A 21,256-nucleotide genomic window follows, 5' to 3' on the forward strand; every position below is an offset into this window, starting at 1 on the left:
CGACGAGTCAAAGGATATCGAAAATATTCAATTTTTTGACAAAACTTTCTAACTGTTTTTGGAGGTTTCAACATGTCAAAAACTTTGGTCAATAAGTCATCCCAATCGATCGATGCATGTCGACTAGTTAATTCAACAGGTCGATGGATTGCACAGTTTTGGGCAATTTATTTCTATTTCTGATTTTACTCATATATATGGGTGTAATCAGGATTAAGGTTGATGCTAAATATATTTAAAAGTTTAAGAGGGTTTTGGAGATGGAAAGAGCTAGGGTTTTTCCTCTTAAGTCTTTGAATTGGGAAGGTTTCATCTCCTGTGACTTTGTCATTCATAATGCATTATTGCTTTGCACCGTAATTTTTTATAATAAGGGTTTTTTCATGTAAATTCAAAGTATTTTTTGTTGAATTTACATGTGGAATCATAATTAGTTTGTTTAATTCCACTCCCTGTGCTTTCCCAAGCCCCAACAATTAACTAATTATACTTTCCCATTTGAAGTTGTAATCTCAAGGAAATTGAATTCAATTCAAAGCTGGCTTCTTTTTCCTAAACACTAGGAAACACCATTGACTTTAATAATTCCACCTTCATTTAAACAAATGTCCACGGTTCATGTAACCCTTGCATCCAAACGCACCTGTACCCGTTATCTCTGGATGTAATCTTTGTACTTCATAGGGTAACAATTCCGCTAGGTTTGCCTATGACCAAATAATTGATGTGGTAGGTGGGGCAGAAGATCCAGATTGTCCATCTGGCGGGTCCTATCCTTGGATGGTGAATGGTTGAAAGTTACAACAAATGAAGGATCCTCGTCATATAAATGATGGCCATCAATGGACGGTCAATATGTAAATGACTAGCGTTCAATGTTTAGCAGGGAAAAATTGATTATAGAATCAGTTATTTGGTTTGAATCTCAAAAATGGATCGTAGACTAACAGGACCCATAATATAGACGGTCTGGATCGACCACTCTACCTTCCTTGTCCCAGGTGTTTGATGATTAATACCCCTTCCTAAACCAGCGCGTCAGATCAGACTTCGGAGTCCGCTCCCTCTTTTCGGGCGCGGGTTGTCCGTGACCCCGGGCGCAAAGATATTCCCGTGCCCGGGCTGTTTGGGGCCCACAGAGATGTCCTTGACAAATCCACTCCGTCCATCTCTTTTGAAAGACCACAGTAAGACAGGTCTGAAATTCAGACAGAACCAAAAGTCATGTGAGCCATAACACATGAAACAGTAAGGAAACAGAAGTTTTGTATCAGGACTATATTCGTGCCTACAGTTTTCCTGAGTGGTAATAACCCTGTGAACGGTTTGGATGTCATATAAACATCCTGGTCAGCTCCAGGAAGGTTTCAACGGTGGACGTTTCCTCTCCCACTGTTTCTCCGGTGTGGCCCACCAGAGTTTTGGATCTACCTTATTTTTAGTGACATTTCCTATTCTAATCTTTAAAAACAGATGGAAGGAGTGGATTTATCACAGACATCTTTGTGGACAGCAAACAGTCCCAGCACACGTATACCTGTCTCCGGGTTCTCAGGCTATCCGCATCCTTTTTATCCTCCTTCTCTCCCCGGCTAACCTACCACTCAATCTAATTATTATCCTGTGATATGAACCCGTACGAATTCTTTGTACCTTGATATGGTGAAAATTCCTAGGTGGGCCATGGGTTACCTTCGATCAACAAAGACAGTTGGAAAGAGCCAATCCACCATAGATTGTACAAGACGGAGAGATGATCATGATCCGACAATCATAGCCGCGAACTTATAAAGACATGCAAAATGGGCGGCAAGACTAAAAACTACTCCCACCGTCCATCTTTCAGGGCCTTATTTGAATGGTTGTGATAGTCCGATCCGAGAGAGATTAGATCCACGCGCGATCCACATTAAACCCTTACTCCCCAATGGTCCACCACGATCAAAGGTGGGCCCCACATTGGAACACCTAAAATAAGGAACAAATAAATCCGTACAAGATATAGACAAACGAGGAACATTGCGAATCTATGCACTCGGCGCTGGCCATCAGAAATTTTTTGTGAATCTAGACATATCACATAAGGGAAACACTACGAATCTGTATACAGATTTTTGGTCATGAGCATGTGTTGGCTATTCCACAATAACTTGTATTTTACAATAGTACACGTTCGGTGCATGGATCTTACCTGGTGTACGGCTTTCAGTTTGTACCGTAGGAAAATAATAGTGATTGGATATCCCCCCGTTAAAATCCTCCTAAGGCCTACTTTACTGTTTATTTAAATCCAATAAATTGATTAGGTCATTCAGCCAGATGAAGGGAAAAATAAATAAATATCAGCTTGATTCAAAACTTTTATGACCCAAAATGTTTTTAATGGTTGACGTTCATTCAGAATTGTTTCTTGGAATGTGGTCCAATTGAGATCGGGATACAAATAAATTTTGGTCTTATCTCATAAAATGATCTAGAAAAATAGATGGATAACATCGTTGAGATACATACATTATGGTGGGGCCCACATACATTATGGTGGGGCCCACAGAGCGCCGACCACCAGCCATTGGCTGGTGGTAGGGGGAGTAGCCAATCCGCTCCCCCAACATCTCCCAGATTGGAAGATCACAGAATCTTTGACCTTATATGGTCTGAATGTGGACCATTGCTGGCCACCAACTCAAGGGTTAGGAATTTTCCTATAGACATGATGGATGATGCCCATTCCTATGGTCAGAATCCGTACAGGTTTGCAGTTTGTACAAATGGGACCCATGGCTAGGGTAATCCCGACCGTTGGTATGGCCAATGCAGACGACTGAGGATGGATGATGCCCTAAAACCTGATAGATTAGCATATGCTTAGTGTCAATCTGTGACCCTCGTCTGTTTGAAGAGCAGTAAAGAGGTTAAGATATCCTGTTTTACAAAAGGATTTTTGGTGGTCCCCACTGAGGTTCTGTCATGTCAACGGTTTGGATCACTGAATTTTGGGCCACACCGGGACACATGTAAAATTCGAGCGTACGGAAATCTTTCTGGTCGTTATAATCATATTACTATGATATAGTTAGATTATCTGACTGAGTCTGATGGATGTTACGCGGGCAGTTGCATCTTTGAAAGCCTGGCACATATCTATCTCAAATTGGACCGTCCAAATCAGAGAATCCAACTTAGATTATATTTACAGAATAATATCATTTGAATGGTTCTAATATCATATAGAAGAAAATTGATTGAACTGAATGGACGGTTTGATTTGGGTTATACGTATGACAACTCTACAACTGCTGACCATAGCATGATATACTTGGGTTCATGGACAGATTGTACACGTGGCATGGGCTCCACCACTGATTGCTTTTTCTTTCTTTCTTTTGTTCTTTTCTTTTCTTTTTCCTAATGACGTCGGGACCGTTTATGTGAATGGGATGCCGAGAAAACACTCAACTTACTAGAATATTAAACTTTCTCATCATCTAACACTTTTAATTTGAATACGGTTCGATTTCAACCGTTGTTTCTCAGTGGGTCACAATTTTAACCGTTGTTTGTGGGGTTACCCATCGTTGTACAATCAAGAGCAAAGCCATGGTGTAAAAATCACAACAGCTATGGATGATCCTAAGCTAGCGATGAATATCATAGAAAATGGGTGCAATCATCATTTTTGTATTACTCATTATTCAAAAGTAGCACTCTTGTTTGACGATTCTAACCATGCAATTTTTCCCACCGGTGTATAGGTAACTAACTACATGACAGTTACTTTTGCAATTGGAAAATCATGATGGTGAGACTTTCATGAGATGTCCGTTGTGGATTATGTATATTAATCTATTCTAACTATTGAATCTAAAAATCATAATTATCCAAAACTTGAGTACGCCACATCATGGGAAACAGTTGTGAAGGAACAATCACCATTACTTTTATGTCAGGTTTATTGTGATGTTTAGGTGTCATCTAATCCATTCATCTGATGTGCCTTATCATGTTGTAAAAATTATTCAAAAGTTACAGTATTCTAAGACTTTGTGGCTATACGGTATACGTTTAGAGGTTTTAGGCATAATTTTATAGATAACCCAATTGAGAGTTGAATCAACTTTAAGAACTAAGACTACATAAAGTGTATTTTTCTCGCTGGAAGCACTTTAAGTGATTTGCCACACATTAATGAAAGAAGCCTTGGTAGGTATCTATGCAAGCTAGGTAAACATTTTCTTACTTTTCCTATTTCGATCTCTCCCTAATTGAAATGTGTGCCATGCACCCTTGTATTATATATGATGCGAGTGGCATTTAGCCAATTTCACCCTGTTAAGATGTGAAGCTACATATGGGACTGTCCTCGATCGGTCGTGAGTCATGCTCGACCGGTCGTAGGGTCCGGCTCAACCGGTCGTGGACCGGCTCGACTTAAAGCCTTGCGAGTACTGTTTTTTGATCCCGAGGTGTTCGACCGGTCGTGGCCAATTCACGACCGGTTGTGGGGTCCTCTCAACCGGTCGTGCAGGCTGCATGACCAGTCGAGGTTACGTAGATTCGTTCCGCGATTTTGCGCGGATTTCATGTTGTAAGTCCTTTCGCAACTGGGATGTGGAAATGAGAGTTTCCTAAACTATAAACAGAGGTTCCTAGGGTTTTTCTATTATTGAGAAAAAGTAAGGAAAAATTATTCTAAGGTGTGGTGAAGGGTTTTCTATATGCTTCCAAGGGAGAGGTTAATATATTGCTTTGTAATCTTCGTTCTTCATAGTGGAAGTTTGCATCCGTGGTTTTTTACCCTAGTTTGGAGTTTTTCACGTATATCTTGTCTTGTGGTTTGTTTTGAATGCTTTGATCTATTTCTAGTTTATATTTCTTCCTGTTTATCGCTTGTGGGTGAGGCCTGAGATTGGATCTAGGCTCACTGTGTTGTTGGCGTACTGCGCAACAACTGGTATCAGAGCTATTAGTTTAGTTTTATTGAGAGCGATGACGGAAGAAGGGAAAACTAAAATTGAGAAGTTTGATGGTTCAAACTTTACCTTTTGGAAGATGCAGATGGAAGATTATCTGTATTAGAAGGACCTCTATATTCCTCTAGGAGGAAAAGAGAAGAAACCAGAAAAGATGACAGATGATGAATGGTTTTTACTGGATAGGAAGGCTTTAGGAACCATTCGACTCTCTTTGTCTAAGAGCATCACCTTCAATATATTCAAGGTAAAAACGACAAAAGAATTAATGGAAGCCCTAGCCACCATGTATGAAAAACCCTCAGTATCCAACAAGGTTCATCTTATGAAACAGTTATTCAACATGAAGATGTCAAATGGTGGGAGCGTGACTGAACATCTAAATAAGTTCAATACAGTCACGAGCCAGTTCGAATATGTTGGCATTGTTTTTTAGGATGAGGTCAGGGCATTATTGATCTTATCCAGTTTGCCAGACAGATGGGATGGTTTGGTGATTGCTATGAGCAATTCTTCAGGGTCGACAAAGTTGAAATTTGATGATGTGGCCAGTCTGATTCTCAGCGAAGAATCTAGAATAAAGGCATCAGGAGTTTCGGAGGATTCAGGTAATGCTCTAAATGTTGAAGGAAGAGGAAGATCGCTAAACAAAGGAGGCAATAAACATGGACGTTCTAAGTCGAGGAAGAAGTCCAAGGGACTGAAAGAGAAAGACGGGTGTTAGCATTGCAGCAAGAATGAGCACATGAAATGTGATTGCAGGACGCTTAAGAAACAAGAAGGAAGCTCTCAAGGCGGGAAGGATTCAGTGAATCTATCTGAGGAGAGTGACATAGAGACGTTGATCTTGTCTTTTGATGCGAGGAATGAGTCTTGGGTTATAGACTCGGGTGCTTCGTTTCATGCCACTTCATGTAAGGAAGTTCTGCATGATTATGTGTCAGGTGACTTTGGGAGAATCCATCTGGGTGATGATGAGCCGGCAGTATTGTTGGAAAGAGAGACGTTCATGTCAATCAGAAAGACGGAACGGTTTTGAAATTGAAGGATGTCAGACATGTACTGAGTTTGAAACGTAACTTGATCTCAGTGGGGCAATTGACCGATACCGGTTATGTGACGACATTCACTAGTAATTCTTGGAATATCACAAAAGGTGCCTTGATGATATCTCGAGGTAAAAAGGAAGGTACTTTATACGTGACTTCAGGATCGTATTGTTCACTCTCAGTCGCATCAACTGGAGTGAATGGGCAGTTATGACATCAGAGGTTGGGACATATGAGTGAGAGATGGATGAAAGTGCTATTATCAAAAGGGAAGCTACTAGGGCTGAAGTCTATTGACTTGGAATTCTGTAAGGATTACGTATATGGCAAGCAGAAGAGGGTAAGTTTCAAGAAGACAGGACGCGCTCTCAAGACACATCTGTTGGAGCTTGTACACACTGATGTGTGGGGACTGGCACAGGTATCATCTCTTGGTGGCTCACGTTATTTTGTTTCCTTTATTGATGATGCTAGTAGAAAACTGTGGGTCTATTTCTTAAAGCATAAATTTGATGTATTTGACGTATTTAAGAAGTAGAAAGTTATAGTAGAAAACGAGACATGTAGAACAGTAAAATGTCTCAGATCTGATAATGGGGGAGAGTACTGTAATAAGAGATTTGATGAGTATTGTGTAACAAATGGAATCAAACATCAGAAAACAATTCCAGGGACACCATAACAGAATGGTGTGGCTGAGTGTATTAACAGGACCATCCTTGCGCGCGCCAGGAGCATGAGGCTACATGCAGGGTTGCCCAAGACTTTTTGGGCAGATGCTGTGAATACTGCCGCATATCTCATCAATAGAAGTCCCTCAGCACCATTGGATGGTGGGCTACCAGAAGAAACGTGGACTGGGAAAGAAGTGAACCTTACACATCTCAAAGTGTTTGGTTGCACTTCATATGTTCACATTGATGCAAAGCACAGAAATAAGCTGGATGCGAAGTCCAGGAGGTGCACATTTATAGGCTACGGGCAGTATGATTTGGCTACAGGTTTTGGGATGCAGAAAATAAGAAAATCATCAGAAGAAAGGACGTAGTCTTCAATGAAAAAGTGATGCATAATGACAGTGTGCAGGAAAATAAGGCCGAGGAGAAAGAATTCGTAGAGATGGAAGAGTTATAGGACACAGGTGTTACAACGCGATAGGATAATCATGCACAAGAGCATTATGAGGCAGAGCTGCATACACCAGTTGTGAGGAGGTCTACTCAGGAGAGGAGACCTACGGTCCGATACTCACCCTCCTTACATTATCTACTGCTGATAGATAATGGTGAACTAGAATGTTTTGAAGAGACATTAAAGTCAGATACACGGGTTAAGTGGGATCAAACCATGGATGAGGAGATGGACTTTCTTGAGTCCAATCGTACATGAGAGCTAGTCACCCTACCTATGGGTAAGATAACTCTTCATAACAAGTGGGTTTACAGATTGAAGGAGGAGCACGATGGTTCAAAATGGTACAAAGCTAGACTGGTTGTGAAAGGGTTTCAACAAAAGGCAGGTATTGATTTCACTGAAATATTTTCACCTGTGGTGAAAATGTCTATGATTCGTATGGTCTTGAGTATAATGGCTACAGACGACTTACATCTAGAGCAGCTAGATGTTAAGACAGTCTTTCTTCATGGGTACCTTAAAGAAGAGATATATAAGCATCAGCAGACAGGATACGTGGCATTAGGAAAGGAGAACAAAGTGTGTAGACTGAAGAAGAGTCTATATGGCCTGAAGTAGGCCCCAAGGCAGTGGTACACGAAATTCGACAGTTTCATGTCGGGAAACGGTTATAGGAGATGTCATGCAGACCATTGTTGCTATTTGAAGAAGTTTGATATATCATATATCATCCTTCTTCTGTACGTTGATGATATGCTTGTGGCCAGTTCAAGCATAAAGGACATCTCAGATCTTAAAAGACAACTGTCTAGAGAATTTGCTATGAAGAATTTAGGAGCTGCGAAACAAATCCTAGGCATGAGGATAAAACGTGACAGGGAAAACAAGAAATTGGTTTTGTCACAGGCAGAGTACATAACCAAGGTACTTGATTGATTCAATATAGGAGGTGCTAAGCCGGTTAACACTCCATTAGCCAACCACTTCAAGCTATCTAAGGAGTAAGGTGCAAAGACGTAGGAGGAACGGGACTACATGGCTAAAGTCTCATACGCGTCAGCTATTGGAAGTCTCATGTATGCTATGGTGAGCACGAGGCCAGACATTGCTAAAGTAGTGGGAGTTGTTAGCAGGTTCATGAACAACCCCGGGAAGGAACATTGGGAAGCTGTGAAGTGGATTCTTAGATACCTGGTAGGTACTATGGATGTAGGGCTGTGCTATGGTGGATCAGAAATAAAGCTACAGGGCTATGTGAATTCAGATCTGGCAGGAGACATCGATAACAGAAGAAGCACTACAGGTTATGTCTTTACTCTAGGTAGTGCTGCAGTCAGTTGGGTCTCTTAGTTACAGAAGATAGTATCTATCAGTACGACAGAAGCACAATATGTTGCGGCTACAGAAGCGTGTAAGGAGATGGTATGGATGAAAGGTTTCATGGAAGAGTTGAGTAAGAAGCAAGCAGATTGCAAGATATATAGTGACAGTCAGAGTGCAATACACTTGGCTAAGAATTTAGCCTTTCATTTAAGAACCAAGCATATTGCCATCAGATATTACTTCATTCGTTCGTTACTGGAAGATGGATCGATTGCTCTGGAGAAGATTTATACAAGTGAGAATCCTACGGATATGCTGATCAAGGCGGTCACACGGGAGAAGCTGAAGCTCTGTTCAGCTTTGATTGGTCTTCAGGCTTGAAGACAGGGATGTGATGCACTCCGGATGAAGAAGACGAAGGTTTAAGGCAATGTGTCTCTAAGTGGGAGATTGTTAAGATGTGAATCCACATCTGGGACCGTCCTCGACCGGTCATGAGTCATGCTCGACCGGTTGTAGGGTCCGGCTCGACCGGTCGTGGGGTCCTCTCGACCGGTTGTGTAGGCTGCACGACTAGTCGAGGTTACACAGATTCGTTCCGCGATTTTGCGTGGATTTCGTGTCGCAAGTCCTTTCGCAACTGGGATGCGAAAAGAGGAGTTTCCTAAACTATAAACAAGGGTTCTTAGGGTTTTTCTATTATTGAGAAAAAGCAAGAAAAATTATTTTAAGGTGTGGGCAAATGGTTTTCTATGTGCTTCCAAGGGAGAGGTTAGTATATTGCTTTGTAATCTTCATTCTTCATAGTGGAAGTTTGCATCCATGGTTTTTTATCCTAGTTTGGAGTTTTTTTACGTATATCTTGTCTTGTGATTTGTTTTGAATGCTTTGATTTATTTCTAGTTTATATTTCTTCATGTTTATCGTTTGTGGGTGAGGTTAGTATATTTCTTCCTTCATAGTGGAAGTTTTCTATGTGCTTCTAAGGTGTGGGCAAAGGGTTTTCTATGTGCTTTCAAGGGAGAGGTTAGTATATTGCTTTGTAATCTTCGTTCTTCATAGTGGAAGTTTGCATCCATGGTTTTTTACCCTAGTTGGAGTTTTTTCACGTATATCTTATCTTGTGATTTGTTTTGAATGCTTTGATCTATTTCTAGTTTATATTTCTTCCTGTTTATTGTTTGTAGGTGAGACCTGAGATTGGATCGAGGCTCACTGCGTTGTTGGTGTACTGCGCAACACACCCCTACAACTAGTGCAAGGGAGGAGTGTAAACTTGTGATTTTAAAAGGAAAATAGGTTGTGTGGGCATTCAACTTAAGGGCATTTTGTCTTTTAATTCCATTTATATAAAGGCTCAATGAAGCCCGCTATAAAGGCCAATCTCACTTTCCTCTTCTTTTTGCATGTAAAGATGAAAAACGTTTTAAGAAGCTCAAACAACAGAGGCTCAATGAAGCCTGCTATGATGTCAATGTGACAACTACTCTATATATATATTGCAACAATTATGTTAGGACTTTATCCTAAAAAATGAATTAATTCTAAAGTGAAAATGAAACGCAACACTAAAAAAAGTGGGAATGAATTGCCTCATTGGAAACTTTTTTTAAACCTTTTTTACCTCTTTATGCATGGTTGCACCAATGTGTGTGAAAGATTTTTTTTTTTTAAACCTCTTTTCATGTTTACAGCTTCTTTCAATTCAAATATTTTCACCAAATTACAGTGAAAACATTTCCTATGGGCCCACCATGATGTGTTGGCAATTCACTCCAACCATTGAGTGTTCCCTGAATCATTTGTCAATGTACCCAATAATGACACTGATCCATGACTCAAGTAGGCCACATGGCCAAAGCATTGAAAATGGGACGCCTGCCATTAATTTATAATGGAGCCCACGGGAGTTTTAGGGCCTGTTTGGATACCACCAAATAAGTTACTTTTTCTATTTACTGTAGTAGATAAGTTACTTATTTGAGATAAGTAAGTTTGTTTTGAGATCGATTATAATTAACTTTTTTACTTAAAAGTTACTTAATCACTTGAGCTTAATAAGTAGAAACCAAGATATGCTAAGGCATAAGTAGCTTAAGTAACTTACCATCTACATGCCCCTTAGAATGGTTTGATCTCGAGGGTGGATGCTTTGAATGAAGGGATTAGATCACACATACATAGCACTGTCCTTTAGAAAACCAAAGTGGGTATCTCCTTTGAACTATCCCTTGCAGCATGGTTTGCTCCAATCACGAATCTGCATCATTTTTGAGCCCATGCCTAAACGAGGGGTTATGTGTTTGATGGTCTTGCGAGGTCATCAACACATAACAGTAGGTCCCATAAGGACAGCTTTTACATTTTCAAAGGACTTGGGAGGAGACTCAAAATAAAAAGATTTCTTTTTTTTTTTTTTTTTTTTTGGTTTTCTTAAATAAGTAGTATTGCTGCATACCAATTTATGGTCAAGATTTTTCTTGTAAAAAGTTGATCAACGGTTGAAATTTTATCTGCTCAATGGAAGAGATATGCAGTTGGTGCTGAGCCCCAGCCCCTAAACCATCATTTCTTGCTCCTTTCTCTTCCACTCTCTGTTCAATTAATCTGCACATGTACATACATCTACACGTGTAGGTATAATGTCTCAAGGTAGAGGCCTATCATATGCCCAATTGACACCTTGTATATAGTAGTTGATTGATCTAGCTATCATAACTTACCTACTAGTTGTGAAAATATTTTAAATTTATAAAGCCCAGTACAATTTAAGCTTCACAGTATATTTCATTTTGAATTTGTCCCACTTCATTTCTTAAGAATATATAAAACTTTAAAAGTAAAATTCCAACTAAATTCATCTTAATCATATCCACTCAATATATACACAATAACAATGAACAGTATAGATAAATCATTAATAGAGAAAGATATACAATCCATTTGACTAAATAAGCACATTTCAATACCATAACCATGGCATATAAATGGTTTTGATCCAAACATGACCACATATCCAAAGGATTTAACCAACGTTATCCGAATTACAATACATTATTATAGTGTGTGCATATACTGTATTGGTGGTCCTTGAACCACCAGACTAATTTCATTTTATAAATAAGAAAAAGAGTGGGAGGGCCTCTTAAACAACATTCTATTTTAGAAATGAAAGAGGAAGATAGAAGACCGGTTGAACCCTCACTTCAATTCGATCTACATACTACGTAGATAATACCTCGAGCAGGTTGGCAAAAGGAGTCAGTAGATCATGAGCTGTACAACAACTTGGCACAAGATCCATGGCATGTCGCTGGTGGAAATATATGTGAGCATGTGCTATCTCGAAATCTGGGCTTGGCTGATGTGGAAACCCATATCTTGTGTAATACTGCTATAGTAATCCTTAATTGTAGATACACGTCTGTCCAAGGAGGGCACTCCACTACTACTGTTACCACCATGAGCAACACAGTATCGATTTATTGTGGGCCCGTGTGATGTGTGTATTAAATCCAATCCGTCCAATATGTGAGCCGAATCATATCTTCATTCAGATCAAAATTTAGGACAATGGAATCATCAGGTGTCCTGCACCATAGAAAATTTTATTAAATTGCACAAGGAAGCCCACCTGATAATTAGGTTAGCCTGATTTAAGGGCCCTTTTTTAATAGCTCGGCGACCCGTCTGGATATGTTTGATGCCATACAGATGAAATGATGGCCCCACGAACTATTTGGGGCTTACGGCCAATAGGGCATTATTTTCTACAGTGTGGCCCACATGATGATTGTATTTACCTGATTTTTTTAACACTGAGCAAACCATGATCACGTGCACATATTTGTCGGGTTGGATGTCATGATAACTCCACTCATAACCCAAATTAGGCCAGCACTACCATAAACTATGTTGCCACCGGCACAACTGGCCAAAACGAAGCTTGCTTGGAAGGAAGGCTACGTTCCTTTTGTAACCGATCTTGATTACGTTGCTTTTATAACAGATCTTGATTCTACGAGATTAAAAGGAGCAGTTGTGGATGTCCGGTGGCCTAAAAATCACATCATTAACCGTCCCATTACTGCTTTAAACACTTTTTCTGGGTACCAAATTGCTTTAAACTTTTCTTAAGAGGGTGATGACATGGCAGGTTTTTTTTTTTTCTATAATTTTTTTAATGGTAAAAAAGGACCATCGAATAGGATATGGCCCATTGAACAGGTGGTCCACTCAAATGGACAATCAGGGTGCACCAATGAAAGGTTTGGACCCACATAAGATCCTTAAATATTTCCAAATAGAGTTATATTACACTACACAGTCTGGTGCAATGCTAATAGGGTTATTTTATAGTTTAAATTTCATTTTAAATAAAAAATCAATTATTTTTAATAAGTTATGATTTTTTAAATATGTTTTTTATTGTTTGTGTTTCAAAACTCCCATAATAGCTTAATGTCCTAATTTAAATGAGTTAACTGATACTCAATGAATTGATGGATACGACGCTTGATCCGCATGCGCTGAGAAATTGTACACATGACACATATTACTAACCTTTGATTTGTGGACACTTATTTATGGAAATAGGGCTATTGGATATTTTCATTTCTAACCGCCCAATAAGTGTCCACTAACCCAATGGTCAAAAAATCATATAAGTTTAATTTTTAGTTCATGATACATCTACACTAGGTAATAATTTGAATGGTTTAATTTAATAATTTCTAAGTAATTTTTAAGTATCTTACATCATTTGCTTTTCTTTGTTTTGAATTTATAGGAGAGGCAATGTATTGGACTGATCACCTCACTAGGTGGGCCACACATATTCGTTGACTGTGAACAGTTGGTTAATCTATTATAAATCCTCACTAGCCTTTCTTTTTTCCCCAACATCTGACGAGTAGACTCACCTGATTTTTTGGGTTGGGCTGAAAATGGAACAAGACACTGAATGACACGGATCTAGCACACGTGCTAAGTTGGTCCAAAATTCAGGTCAACTCAACACTCATGTCAACTCAACAATCAGGTAATCAGGTGGGATACACCATCCGAACCAGTTGAGATGGGAAGTCCCACCATTAATATCATCCAAGTCTCGCGTGGGGTCCACCATCGTGTCTATATTCCATCCAATCCATTCATATGACAAGTCACATAAGGACAAATGAATTCTACGAAAATAAAGACATTCAAAGATTCATGTGGGCCATCCCACGTGAATTTAAAGATTTTAAGCATGATTTTAGGTATTCCACCATGATGATGCGGCCTACCTACTTTTATTTGATTGAAATTTAGGATCCATCGTGCAAATGAGAAGATTCAGTCCTGACGGCTCATCTGATGTACGGTGTGGATCTGATGCAGGTTTGTTTCACAGTTGCCATCAGTTGTATCAAAGTCAGACCCTCGGCGTGCCCACGCAAGTTAGGCCACCACAATCCATAGGTAGGCCGGTGGAAATCCCTTTCTACTGTACAGATGGCCGAGATATGCTTGGACGGGACTTATTTGATACTCTGGAAGTCTATAAAGCTTAATACAAGGCAACATGACTTGTACACGTGGCATGCATAACATAAGCTGAAATTAAACCACCATGGCTAAGTCACGGTCCCCATATCAGAGCAATCCTGACCTCTGAAACTAGACTATTGGATATCTTCATTTTTAACCATCCGATGACATCCTCCAATCCAATAGTCGAATAATTAACGAAAAGAGTAAATTTTGATTAATGCTGCATCTAAACTGGGACCCATATTTTGAACGGTCCAATTTAAATTGATCGTATGCCGCTAATGCAATTTCTAAGTGCCTGCGTATCATCCATGTTCTCTCTCAGAGTATTAACGTTTTTCTCGTACTCTAATCAGGATTATCTCGATTGTGGGCCATGTCATGGATGGCCCACAGTTTGAAAATTACGGATCCAATCATCCCTGCTATCATTCTCATGGTCTTTTCACCGCCAAATGTCTACTGTTGACCATTTTTTGCTTTCAATTAATGTGATTGAGCTCAGCTGTAAGATCACTCAATCACTATCATCATTGAACCATCGGCCATCTATGTAAGATCCGATGGTTTGGACGGTCGGATTCATAAACACCTGGACCCCAAAAGGGGTCTTTACCATATTCAGTGATGAAAATGAAAAACTATGAATAAAAATGCAAGGTTAATGTAACTTCATACTTGTGAGTATGATCTGTAAAATAATAGCTGATGTTTTTGCTTGGTCACTAAGGTTGAGATACGTATGTAATCACTACTGTTTAGATAGTTTGTGCTCCTCAATATGTAGATCTAGTGTAGAAGGTCGTTGATGCACTATTTCTTAAGGTATAATGCCCATCATATAAATATTCATAATGTGCGCTAGTTGCAAAAATTCTAACACCACAACACCGTGATACAACACTTTTCTTATGGCCAAAATAGAAAATGGAATGAAATTTTTTTCTTTGGACAAGAAAGGTAAAAGAGGAGATAGCACGGCAGTGAAGAGAGTTGTGATTTTTTAAATCCCAAACCCTAACCTTATTTCCCTCTTATAAAACTCAATAAAAAATCCGTTAACAAAAGACTGATTAAGTAAAAAACCATTACAACAATTGAAATGTGCCTGCGAAGCGAGAGGTATGTTTTACACGATGGAAACAACCTTATTAAGTGTAAGTGCACTTGTTTGTCAATCATGTAAGTCAGTGTGTTAGTGAGTCGGTTGAGCCATTAGAAACTGAAGATTAAAAAAACATAAAGACTTAGAGCATTAAGGAGTGAAAAAATATGTAAATTTAAGAGCCTTGGTGACCCTAACCTTAGACCCATTTAGGTATAAAACAACATTTAGCATCTAGATGATCATTTCTTCAATAGGTAAACCTTTGTTTGATAATCCCATGGCCGTAGGAGCATTTATTTGATTGCATCTTGTTAGGCTTTAGAGGTGTAAAACTATTATAAATTTATAGCCCCAAAATAGTAGTTATCGACGGACTATCGATCGAATTGAAAACCTAGCTTGATCGATTCAATTGAAGAAGCGCAAACAATCTAGCAACCAAACTGTACATACTTGAATTTTCTCAATCGAATCGAAGACTAGTTCGATCCTATTGAAGGATCTTCAATCAAACCAAAGGCTCAATCGATTGAATCAAATAAGCCATTTTTTTTAATTTTTATTTTTATTCATTTTATAGTTGTTGCAAACCTTTTTTTATTTTTTTTTATTTTTATAAAATGACATCTAGACCTTGGACAAATTGATGGGTTTTGGTGTAATTAAAACTTAGGTGATTCCCTACTCATTATCCCTCTCCTAGACTTCAGAGATTCATGATACCCTTCTTATGATGAATCACTTTAATGAGTATTTCAAGCTCTATTATAAATGTGCTCACATTCCCTCTCATTTTTTAGAAATTAGACATGATCATATAGATAAATCATTATTTAAATTCTTTAGAATACCCATTTAGGCGAATCCCCACTTGGAACCAACTATCTTATAATTGTAGGAGATTCAACATCTCTCCTATTACCTTGACACCTCAATAGGAAGATCATTACCAATAGTCGATTTAAGAAAGCGGATGAAGATCAAATTCTAAGATCGAGTGAACAATTGAGAAGCTGATTCAAGATTAAAGAAACTCTCAAGAAGATGCTACAATGAGACTCAATTTGACCAACAAATAAGGGTCAATTTTATAGCTCATTATATACTATTTTCTTGTGTAAGATTGAGTATAAAGTTTGTAACTCAAACTCGAATAAGTACTTATGTAGTATCATCTTCGGCAGAAATGTACATAGGTTCTTATGTAGGACAACCACCGAGCATGGGTGCATACATGTTAGTGTCCGTGGGAGCCTCCAACGGTAGTAAATGTAGATACTTGGATTAATACTGTAATGGTTCTTGGTTAGCTGATTAAAAACCAAGCAAGTCTCCAAGGGAGGCATCGACATGCGTGAAAATGTGTTCTATCAACACAGGTGAGTACGTGTATGTCTTTGTGAAGGACTGTCATCGACACGGGTGTTTACGTGGTCCACCAACATGGGTAAGTATGTGAAGGACTGAAGGTTTGTAGTGAACCTATTAAAAACTATTGTAAATATTAGAGGTAAACTTATTTGAAACCTCCGATATCGTGAAATCATTTGCACTCGAGGAGAATGAGTCCTCTAAGAGTGAAGTATGTATTTAACCGAACTACTATAAATCTTTGTGTTTTCAATTCTATTTATGTTGGAGTATGTATTTAACGAATCACTATACATTCTTGTATTTTCAATTCTATTTATGCTTATGAATGATTTTTTTTCTATGAATGCATGAAATAGATTGTATGCTATACACTTAACTTATATTTCACACAATTGGTATTTTCACATGTCATATCATAGACTAGTTGTTCAATCAGTTACATCAATTGTAGTTTATGTACTTGGACTCACTTGATTTAGAAGCCTAAGTGTTAGTTGCTTTTAATTAACATATATTTTTAAGTGGTCCTATTCACCCCCCTCTAAAACTTAATTCTACATTCCGTTAAGATTTCGCACAAGTGTGTGGTGTCATGCTAGACTATCTACGTGATTTCATTAAATGGGTCATATCCAATGGTCATAATAAAACAAAATAATAAACAAGTGGGTAAAACCAAGGCCATTAAAACTCAACTCAATAAGGCCAAGCCTAATCGGGTCTGATTCCCCCTCCTTGTGTGCGAGTACATGGAGGTGTACATGTGTGAACACGTCCAATTAAAGGTTTTTGGGCCAAGCTTTACACCGGGCTGGGCTTGTGTGTGCATACAAGCTTGGGCATAACACATTTCACAAGAGTTTATGGAGGACAAAGGTATATAAACCCATTTTATTCAATGTAAGACTAAAGATTTTTAACAAAAAGATAAAACCAAAGAAAATATGTTTTTGCTTTCCAAACATTTTCCTTTGTATTTTTTGAAATACACATGACATCATTTTGCCAAAGAGATGAAAGGTATTTGATGCGAAATGCAAGTATAATTGCTCACTTAAGATGGACTAAAGGGTTTTGTGCCATGCATGTAGATATGGCGCCACTCATTGGATAAGGTGTCTTGTGACCATGCCTAGCCCAAAAATCATGTTGGTCCATTCATTGGGTTGCTAGACGTATAGGTGCAACATGGGAAATCGTTCATCCGTTTCTAGCAATCCATTTTCACGTACAGATGTGGGTCCTTTTTCTAATGGTCTACTTATTTTCATAGAACTTTGTCCCCATAAATGACTGGACCAGTATGAAATTTGGGCCAATGCCTTGTCATAATTTACCCTATGTCATAATGGGTTGGAACTTGCTCACTTAAGGGGATTTTTGACTCCTTGTATGTGAATGTATTTAAGAGAATTTGGAGTGATTTCCCCCAAATCCTTCCTTTAGAGCAGTGTAGGTGTAATATAGGGCAAAATGCAAGAGAGTTGCATAGGTAACAAAGGTTTCACTAAGCTATTAGTCCATTATACATGTGTCATGCATATGATAGCTTAAAGCAATTCAATTATTGATTGTAATACTAAAACCATATCAATAGAATAATTCAATTTGTCCAAATGTTGGCCATTTAAATGGAAAATTAAAAAATGTCGACAAGTCACTCGTTTGTGATCCTTACATTTGTGGCCCACTCAAGGCTTAAAATTTCTCATTTTTTAACAGAGTATATATTTCAATAGGCTTATTACAATTATTCTATCAAATATTATATCTATACGTTAATTTGTGATATTAAAGCGAATTCAGTTAATCAGATTTAGGTCTTATGAATATAGTAAAAAATTCTAATATATTCTAAATATAAGCTCCCAAAGAGAAGGTTTGGATTCCAATCCATTCCAACACCACTAATCACCTCCATTCTATTATAATTGTGATTTGGATTCCAATGTATTTCAAATATAAGTGCTCTCAAACATGCCCTTAAGGATACAAATATATCTCCCTTTTCATTGTGGTTCAAAATTAGATGCCTTTTTTACCGCTTAGAGTTGCACCTTGGTTTTGTTGTAATTAAATTCGGAAATGATTCACTTGTTTCTGACTCTATGCTTATGGCCCATGTGAGATTGTAAATTAGGTCAATCTTTTTGCCAAAGTATATATTTCAAGGCTCCTATTAAAATCATTATGTTAAATATAATACACGTAGACTAAGAATACTAAAGTTGATTTAGTAATCAAATTTAAATTTTTATAATTATATTACATAATTTCAAATGTTTTATTATTTTTTAATTCTAGTGCATTAGGAATGCAAGTTGCCAAACAAATACATCCATAGTATCCCCACAGAGTTTACTCAATATGCTTTAGCTAACTGATTTACTCATTATGCTAAAGCCTATGCAGTTAATTCTATGGGCCCCATGGATGTATGTGTTTTTTTCATGCTATACATCTGTTCGCACAAATCATTTCAGTGCATGATATCAAATTTAAAAGTCCCAAGCAGATCGTTCCACGGGAAAAAGTGGGAATAATGATGTTGATAGTTGAAACCTTCTTAGTAATTGTGGTGATGTTTATTTGTCATACAACTTGTTCATAACGCCACACAGACATGGATAAGGGAAAACACAAATCTCATCTTGATACACAACTTCCGTGCCCTTAGGAAGTTTTCAATAGTAGGCATTCAATTCACACGGTTTCTGTGATGTGGTCTACTTGAGTTTTGGATATGATTTTAGGCTCATGTACTAAATTGAGTTAGTAAAATAGATGGGCAACATGGATAAAATACAGGTATCACGATGGGCCCACAAGCATAATGAGTTACTCAGTACCCAATCGGTGCCCATTTGACCGGTTTCGATCGGGTGCCCTAAACGAGCAACTACCAAATGCTCATCAATCACTGTCTATGATTGTTGCATCAGGTTAATTTGAAAATATGTTCCAATCGAAGAGGGCCCTAGATTTTGGATGGATAGAAGATCACACGTATGCCACATGTATGGTGTCTGAGTGCACGCATATTGAGCATCATACTCTGCCGGAGCATCCGTTTTCTCGCTTCCAGATTCAATGCACCGTAAATTTTAAAGTGGTCCATTGAGATGGATGGGAACATTACTCTATTAGTGCGGTGAAAAGTGGTAACCGGTTGGCTTCTCACGTCAGATCTAGAAATTGGACGGTGGCAGGTAGTTGCACATCTCTATACGGTGCGGATGCGAGAGGAATTGTGCCAGATTAAATCCAATTAGTGGGTCCCATCATTCGACATACGGGAGCCGTCAGGAAGGGGAGCGGATTGCCAGTGACCTCAAGCACAGAGATATCTGTGTCCGGGAAACGGATTGGCTACTCCCCCTGCCTCCAGCCAATGGCTGATGGTCGGTGCTCTGTGGGACCCACCTTGACCTATATGTTTCATCCACGCCGTCTGTCTATTTTCTTAGTCCATTTTATGCTATGATACAAAAAAATGAGGTATATCCCTATCTCAAGTGGACCACATTACAGGAAACGTGTGTTGAATGAACGTCGACTAAAATGATCCATAAAAATGGATGAACGGTATGGATGAAACACACACATCATGGTGGGACCCACAGAGCACCGACCACCAGCAACGGGGCTGGTGGCAGGGGGAGTAGCCAATCCGTTTCCGCCCGGGGCTGTATGGGGTCTACAGAGATGTCCTTCAAAAATCCACTCCGTCCATATGTTTTTGAAAGACCACAATAGATGGAAATTTGCAAAATAGGCAGATCCGAAACTCAGGTCGGCCACACCAACAAAGCAGTGGAAACAATAATGTCCACCGTTGAAACCGACCCCAAGATGACTATGATTTTCATATGCCATCCAAACCATTCAATGAATTATTTCCGCTCAGATAAAGAAACAAATATCATTCGGGTGTGAAACTTCTGTCACCACCAGGTGTTCAATCCCCATTGTTTCGCTTGTTATGACTCGCATGAGCTTTGGATCTATCTAATTTTTACAATCGTGGTCTTTCAAAACAGATGGACGGGGTGGATTTGACACGGACATCTCTTTGGGCCCCACAAAGCTCCAGGCACATAGATATCTCTGTGCCCGGGGTCGCAGGCAATCCGCTCTGGTCAGGAAGCAATCATCTGTCATTCCAGCGAGGACCACTCTGTCGAATCTCGGTTTAAAGAGAAATGTTCACATACAACGTTGTATGTTAACTTGAAATTACAACATTTTCATTTTCTAATGATGTGTCACTTCAGTGGAAAATCCAATCCGTGAAAACTTTGGACCATACTATGAAGATCACTTGGAAGGAAATTTGGAGCAACCAACTCATTAAGGTATGCCACACACATAAATATTGATTAAGACCATCGATATCCATTTATTTATACGGTTTAAACTGCCTGATAGGTTACCATTCCTTTTGCAGATCTGATGATCTTTATCATGTGGACCACCTTTTCACGGCTCAGATTTCAAAAAAATGAAACAACCGTGGAAATCGAAACGTTGTAGGTTAAGTTCGCATACAACATCTCACGTGAACATTTGTCCTTTTTTAAATAACTTCACCCGGTACTTTCTCCCAATCACACCGACAACACAAACAGGGACGAAAAGAAAATAGAAGATGCGTGCGAAGAGAATCTTTCATGCACGTGGGATGACTATGGTCTGCCATTCGCTATTTTAAACGCGGTAACCCATCCCTCAATCACGCAGCATCAATCCAGGCCGTCCAAATC

This window comes from Magnolia sinica, chromosome 2 (assembly GCF_029962835.1).
Source record: "Magnolia sinica isolate HGM2019 chromosome 2, MsV1, whole genome shotgun sequence".
Lineage (NCBI taxonomy): Eukaryota > Viridiplantae > Streptophyta > Magnoliopsida > Magnoliales > Magnoliaceae > Magnolia > Magnolia sinica.